We start from the raw sequence: 7,500 nt of genomic DNA on the forward strand, positions 1-7,500 counted from the left end.
GGACGTTTCCCGCACTCGTAAAGTGCAATCCACCCCTATAACTTGCGTTTCATGAAGAGTTATTTCCAATATGCGACATTCCCGCTGTCCGTATACATGAGCCGCGACCTGTACCACTTACGAGCGAGAGACGCGATCGCGTTGCTCACTGTACGGCGTCCGATACCGAGCCATCAGCATGTCGGTCCCCATGCGCGTTGCACTCGCACTCGCACTCGCAGTCGCAAAAACGTGGGGCAAATATATTACGCGGAAGAGTTATAACAGACCGAGCCCCACTGCATGGGGGGAGTCTTTGTCACTAATGTACACAGATGGAACATTTTGGACTGGAACCAGATTACCCGTACACACGGCGCTGATTAGTAATCAATGCAGAGCCATCAAATTACAGAATATATATACAACTGTCCGTATACATGCTGAAAGAGTGTGCCCACAATGGGAACCACACGTCAGCCAGACACTCTCATCACGCACCACTCTCTGCTTCTAACGGGCGCACATACAATATGTAAGCACCAGCATGGAACAACATCCAGTGCATCCTCTCCGCCACATTACACAATCCACACTATCACAACCAGACCAGGAGGTCCATGCGGAAAATAGAATATCCCCCCCCTTTCGACATCCACCATTGCGCAGATAAGGCACCAATACCCACACATGTCCTATACAACGGTGCACCCAACATCACAATAGTACCTCCTGTCACAGCGCACAAACAATGACATGAGTCAAAGACACAGGTCTGACACAAGCATAGAATTGGAGCGCCGCCTCTAATAAGCCAAAGGTGCATCCTGACGTGACAAATCTGATCATGTCACAAGCATTCACTTACTATAATCACTATCAACGAACCTGCCGCCCCCCCCCCCTACACCTTTCCTTACAACAACGTGTAACCTAACCTAACCTATGTTGTGCCTTAACCTAACCCATGTTGTACCTTAACCTAACCCATGTTGTACCTTAACCTAACCCATGTTGTACCTTAACCTAACCCATGTTGTACCTTAACCTAACCCATGTTGTACCTTAACCTAACCCATGTTGTACCTTAACCTAACCCATGTTGTACCTTAACCTAACCCATGTTGTGCCTTAACCTAACCCATGTTGTGCCTTAACCTAACCCATGTTGTACCTTAACCTAACCTATGTTGTACCTTAACCTAACCCATGTTGTACCTTAACCTAACCCATGTTGTACCTTAACCTAACCCATGTTGTACCTTAACCTAACCCATGTTGTACCTTAACCTAACCCATGTTGTACCTTAACCTAACCCATGTTGTACCTTAACCTAACCCATGTTGTACCTTAACCTAACCCATGTTGTACCTTAACCTAACCCATGTTGTACCTTAACGTAACCCATGTTGTGCCTTACCTAACCCATGTTGTACCTTAACCTAACCCATGTTGTACCTTAACCTAACCCATGTTGTACCTTAAACCTAACCCATGTTGTACCTTAACCTAACCCATGTTGTACCTTAACCTAACCCATGTTGTGCCTTAACCTAACCCATGTTGTGCCTTAACCTAACCCATGTTGTGCCTTAACCTAACCCATGTTGTGCCTTAACCTAACCCATGTTGTGCCTTAACCTAACCCACGTTGGTGCCTTAACCTAACCCACGTTGTGCCTTAACCTAACCCACGTTGTGCCTTAACCTAACCACGTTGTGCCTTAACCTAACCCACGTTGTGCCTTAACCTAACCCATGTTGTGCCTTAACCTAACCCATGTTGTGCCTTAACCTAACCCATGTTGTGCCTTAACCTAACCCATGTTGTGCCTTAACCTAACCCACGTTGTGCCTTAACCTAACCCACGTTGTGCCTTAACCTAACCCACGTTGTCCCCTAAAGTAACCCACGTTGTCCCCTAACGTAACCCACGTTGTCCCCTAACGTAACCCATGTTGTCGCCTAAACCTGCTCTGTAATTGTTATACGACTCGTTCAATTAGTGTAGTGTTGCCCACCCGCAACCCTCGCAATATAGTTCGCTACTCGCACTGCCCGCTCCCCTGTGTATCGCTTCATGTTTAAACACCTTGCAAGTCTTGCTGACTTTCCACATGCTCTGCTGTACACTGTAATGTGGATGGCAGCAGGACGTACATGCCGCCCCTCCCCACGTCCCCACCTTGCCCCCCTGCCTTCGCAAGCTGGTTGGTGAGAAGTTTGCATGTTCAATGCCCTTCGCATGCGACGTACTCAGGCTACGTTGTGGTGCGGCCTGTGTCAACCGTCCGCTAATGTCGTACGCGTAAACCACAATCTGTACTGCACATTCGTCCTTATGTACCGAATGATACATCGTGGCACATGTGTGACCGTACAACGACTGCGCCCAAAAAACGGCGGACCATACAGTGCAAATATTGTGCACGCAGCTACGTGTCGTCTCCCTATGAGAGCTGGATTGCAGTGTGGTACGCCATAGAGACGTGTGGGAGGAACGGACGCCGTGGATGGCGATCAGCATGAGCTGTCTGTTGATGTATTCGGGACCTAGTCGTCTCTCCTCACACACCGTGATGGCATGGTGCACCGCGTTCCATATCTGCGACATGCTACAGAGGCCGGTTGACAGTCGGTTCGAGCAATGGACATCGCATACGTACGGGGGCCACCTTCCACGTATTGTCTAGGCGTGCACATTTTGTTGCGTGTATGTGGGCAGACGTAGTGTGGCGTGACACCTGACACAGGCATGCAATAATCGTTGAAGTTGCAAATGGCGATGGACGCCTGCGTTTTCTGGTGAAGTTACGCAAATGAACAAATGGTAACCTGTTGTGGTGCGGTTGTTCTCGCTAGGGGTGAATCGGTGATGGCGACGATAGGTTGAGGTACGAACCGGTTGTTCCAGCGATACCCACCATGCCGACGAAACTGAACGGCATCTGGGTGTGAAGCGATACGCGGCGGTGGCTGGGTGGGACCGTCCCCGGCCGGTGAGGGGGCGCCTCCGGCGTGCTGGCCGCGCGGTGCGTGGGCGCACGCGCTACAGCCGGCTGGTGGGGGCGGCCAGTGGCAGGCGCGCCGGCCGACGGACGCGGCAGGCGTCGCAGCTGCGCGCCGGCGCACCCTGCGCGCGGCGCCGTGCGGCCAAAGTAGGTCCTCGCGGGCCCGGTGCGAAGCGCGGTGGACATCTTCAGTGTGCTGGTCCGATTGAGGACTGTGTGCGTTGAGGATGCGCCGCCGCCCGGCGCTCGGCGCCGCGACGCCGTCTGCTGCTCGGTCGCCCCAGCGGTTCTCGCTGGTGGTTTGTATCGCAGCTGTGCGGATGTGTTGGCGCGTGCGCTGTGCTGGGAGAGTTCGCTTCGGCACCCAAGTGGGGCTTTTGTCCTTCTGTGGCGCTGGCGTTGGAGCTGCCGGTCACCGTAGGTGGCGCGTGTTGTCTCCCGCCGGCAATGCCACGACAGCACGCTCCCGGGCCTCTGTCGGCAGCGGCAAGCTCAGTTGGGAGCACGGGTGGTCGCACCGAAAGCGTCTACTCGCCTAACTCCGGGCGATTGCGCCTCTCTCGAACCCGACCAAGTACTTGGGGACGGCGCTGCGCGCCGCCGGGACCTGAGAGGGTTTCGAGGTGTATTGTGCAGGGGAGCTCAGCCTCCTCCTGTTTGCAGAATGATTGAGGCGGACGCTTGCGTGTTCGCGCGGGCCCCCGGGACACACTCCCGGGCGGCCGGCTGCTCAGCTCTAGTTGACGCAGCTCCCTGGTTGATCCTGCCAGTAGTCATATGCTTGTCTCAAAGATTAAGCCATGCATGTCTCAGTACAAGCCGCATTAAGGTGAAACCGCGAATGGCTCATTAAATCAGTTATGGTTCCTTAGATCGTACCCCACGTTACTTGGATAACTGTGGTAATTCTAGAGCTAATACATGCAAACAGAGTCCCGACCAGAGATGGAAGGGACGCTTTTATTAGATCAAAACCAATCGGTCGGCTCGTCCGGTCCGTTTGCCTTGGTGACTCTGAATAACTTTGGGCTGATCGCACGGTCCTCGTACCGGCGACGCATCTTTCAAATGTCTGCCTTATCAACTGTCGATGGTAGGTTCTGCGCCTACCATGGTTGTAACGGGTAACGGGGAATCAGGGTTCGATTCCGGAGAGGGGAGCCTGAGAAAACGGCTACCACATCCAAGGAAGGCAGCAGGCGCGCAAATTACCCACTCCCGGCACGGGGAGGTAGTGACGAAAAATAACGATACGGGACTCATCCGAGGCCCCGTAATCGGAATGAGTACACTTTAAATCCTTTAACGAGTATCTATTGGAGGGCAAGTCTGGTGCCAGCAGCCGCGGTAATTCCAGCTCCAATAGCGTATATTAAAGTTGTTGCGGTTAAAAAGCTCGTAGTTGGATTTGTGTCCCCACGCTGTTGGTTCACCGCCCGTCGGTGTTTAACTGGCATGTATCGTGGGACGTCCTGCCGGTGGGGCGAGCCGAAGGCGTGCGACCGCCCCGTGCGTGCTCGTGCGTCCCGAGGCGGACCCCGTTGAAATCCTACCAGGGTGCTCTTTATTGAGTGTCTCGGTGGGCCGGCACGTTTACTTTGAACAAATTAGAGTGCTTAAAGCAGGCAAGCCCGCCTGAATACTGTGTGCATGGAATAATGGAATAGGACCTCGGTTCTATTTTGTTGGTTTTCGGAACCCGAGGTAATGATTAATAGGGACAGGCGGGGGCATTCGTATTGCGACGTTAGAGGTGAAATTCTTGGATCGTCGCAAGACGAACAGAAGCGAAAGCATTTGCCAAGTATGTTTTCATTAATCAAGAACGAAAGTTAGAGGTTCGAAGGCGATCAGATACCGCCCTAGTTCTAACCATAAACGATGCCAGCCAGCGATCCGCCGCAGTTCCTCCGATGACTCGGCGGCAGCCTCCGGGAAACCAAAGCTTTTGGGTTCCGGGGGAAGTATGGTTTGCAAAGCTGAAACTTAAAGGAATTGACGGAAGGGCACCACCAGGAGTGGAGCCTGCGGCTTAATTTGACTCAACACGGGAAACCTCACCAGGCCCGGACACCGGAAGGATTGACAGATTGATAGCTCTTTCTTGATTCGGTGGGTGGTGGTGCATGGCCGTTCTTAGTTGGTGGAGCGATTTGTCTGGTTAATTCCGATAACGAACGAGACTCTAGCCTGCTAACTAGTCGCGTGACATCCTTCGTGCTGTCAGCGATTACTTTTCTTCTTAGAGGGACAGGCGGCTTCTAGCCGCACGAGATTGAGCAATAACAGGTCTGTGATGCCCTTAGATGTTCTGGGCCGCACGCGCGCTACACTGAAGGAATCAGCGTGTCTTCCTAGGCCGAAAGGTCGGGGTAACCCGCTGAACCTCCTTCGTGCTAGGGATTGGGGCTTGCAATTGTTCCCCATGAACGAGGAATTCCCAGTAAGCGCGAGTCATAAGCTCGCGTTGATTACGTCCCTGCCCTTTGTACACACCGCCCGTCGCTACTACCGATTGAATGATTTAGTGAGGTCTTCGGACTGGTACGCGGCATTGACTCTGTCGTTGCCGATGCTACGGAAAGATGACCAAACTTGATCATTTAGAGGAAGTAAAAGTCGTAACAAGGTTTCCGTAGGTGAACCTGCGGAAGGATCATTACCGACTAGACTGCATGTCTTTCGATGTGCGTGTCGTGTCGCGCAACACGCTACCTGTACGGCTCGCCGTAGCCGTGCGCCGCGTGCGGAACCACGCGTGCCTCTCAAAACTAGCGGCAATGTTGTGTGGTACGAGCGCTGAAGCGCTGGAGCGGCTGGCCTGCGGCACCTGGCGCCTGGCGCCGGTTTTGAATGACTTTCGCCCGAGTGCCCTGTCCGCTCCGGTGTGGAGCCGTACGACGCCCGTCGGCCGTGAGGCCGTTGGACACAGAACGCTGGAACAGGGGCTGCCACACGCCTCACTCCCGCCTATGCGACCGTCTTGAAAGAGACGGCGGAAACTGAGAAAAGATCACCCAGGACGGTGGATCACTCGGCTCGTGGGTCGATGAAGAACGCAGCAAATTGCGCGTCGACATGTGAACTGCAGGACACATGAAACATCGACGTTTCGAACGCACATTGCGGTCCATGGATTCCGTTCCCGGGCCACGTCTGGCTGAGGGTCGGCTACGTATACTGAAGCGCGCGGCGTTTGCCCCCGCTTCGCAGGCCTGGAGTGTCGCGGCCGCCTGTGGGGCCGGCCGCGTCTCCTCAAACGTGCGATGCGCGCCCGTCGCCTGGCGGTTCGCATACCGGTACTTTCTCGGTAGCGTGCACAGCCGGCTGGCGGTGTGGCGTGCGACACCTCGTACAACGACCTCAGAGCAGGCGAGACTACCCGCTGAATTTAAGCATATTACTAAGCGGAGGAAAAGAAACTAACAAGGATTCCCCCAGTAGCGGCGAGCGAACAGGGAAGAGTCCAGCACCGAACCCCGCAGGCTGCCGCCTGTCGTGGCATGTGGTGTTTGGGGAGGGTCCACTACCCCGACGCCTCGCGCCGAGCCCAAGTCCAACTTGAATGAGGCACGGCCCGTAGAGGGTGCCAGGCCCGTAGCGGCCGGTGCGAGCGTCGGCGGGACCTCTCCTTCGAGTCGGGTGCTTGAGAGTGCAGCTCCAAGTGGGTGGTAAACTCCATCTGAGACTAAATATGACCACGAGACCGATAGCGAACAAGTACCGTGAGGGAAAGTTGAAAAGAACTTTGAAGAGAGAGAGTTCAAAAGTACGTGAAACCGTTCTGGGGTAAACGTGAGAAGTCCGAAAGGTCGAACGGGTGAGATTCACGCCCATCCGGCCACTGGCCTCCGCCCTCGGCAGATGGGGCCGGCCGCCCGCGCGGAGCAATCCGCGGCGGGGTCGTGTCCGGTTGCCTTTCCACTCGCCGCGGGGTGGGGCCGTTCCGGTGTGCGGTGGGCCGCACTTCTCCCCTAGTAGGACGTCGCGACCCGCTGGGTGCCGGCCTACGGCCCGGGTGCGCAGCCTGTCCTTCCGCGGGCCTCGGTTCGCGTCTGTTGGGCAGAGCCCCGGTGTCCTGGCTGGCTGCCCGGCGGTATATCTGGAGGAGTCGATTCGCCCCTTTGGGCGCTCGGGCTCCCGGCAAGCGCGCGCGGTTCTTCCCGGATGACGGACCTACCTGGCCCGGCCCCGGACCCGCGCCGCTGTTGGCTCGGGATGCTCTCGGGCGGAATAATCGCTCCCGTCAGCGGCGCTTCAGCTTTGGACAATTTCACGACCCGTCTTGAAACACGGACCAAGGAGTCTAACATGTGCGCGAGTCATTGGGCTGTACGAAACCTAAAGGCGTAATGAAAGTGAAGGTCTCGCCTTGCGCGGGCCGAGGGAGGATGGGCCTTCCCCGCCCTTCACGGGGCGGCGGCCTCCGCACTCCCGGGGCGTCTCGTCCTCATTGCGAGGTGAGGGCGCACCTAGAGCGTACACGTTGGGACCCGAAAGATGGTGAA

General features: G+C 55.5%; 2 non-coding genes and 1 pseudogene across 2 annotated transcripts; all 3 read left to right on the plus strand.

Moving 5' to 3' along the window:
* The first annotated feature begins 3,742 nt into the window (after nucleotides 1-3,742).
* On the plus strand, nucleotides 3,743-5,654 carry LOC124730677. The gene has a single exon (XR_007008054.1). It is a non-coding gene; the product is annotated as a small subunit ribosomal RNA (ribosomal RNA).
* A 352-nt stretch (nucleotides 5,655-6,006) lies between these two features.
* Nucleotides 6,007-6,162, plus strand: LOC124730673. Its single transcript, XR_007008050.1, has one exon. It is a non-coding gene; the product is annotated as a 5.8S ribosomal RNA (ribosomal RNA).
* Nucleotides 6,163-6,350: 188 nt separating this feature from the next.
* Nucleotides 6,351-7,500, plus strand: part of LOC124730681 — a 4,231-nt pseudogene continuing 3,081 nt past the window's right edge.

The sequence above is a fragment of the Schistocerca piceifrons genome, unplaced genomic scaffold (assembly GCF_021461385.2).
Source record: "Schistocerca piceifrons isolate TAMUIC-IGC-003096 unplaced genomic scaffold, iqSchPice1.1 HiC_scaffold_1249, whole genome shotgun sequence".
Taxonomy (NCBI): Eukaryota; Metazoa; Arthropoda; class Insecta; order Orthoptera; family Acrididae; genus Schistocerca; species Schistocerca piceifrons.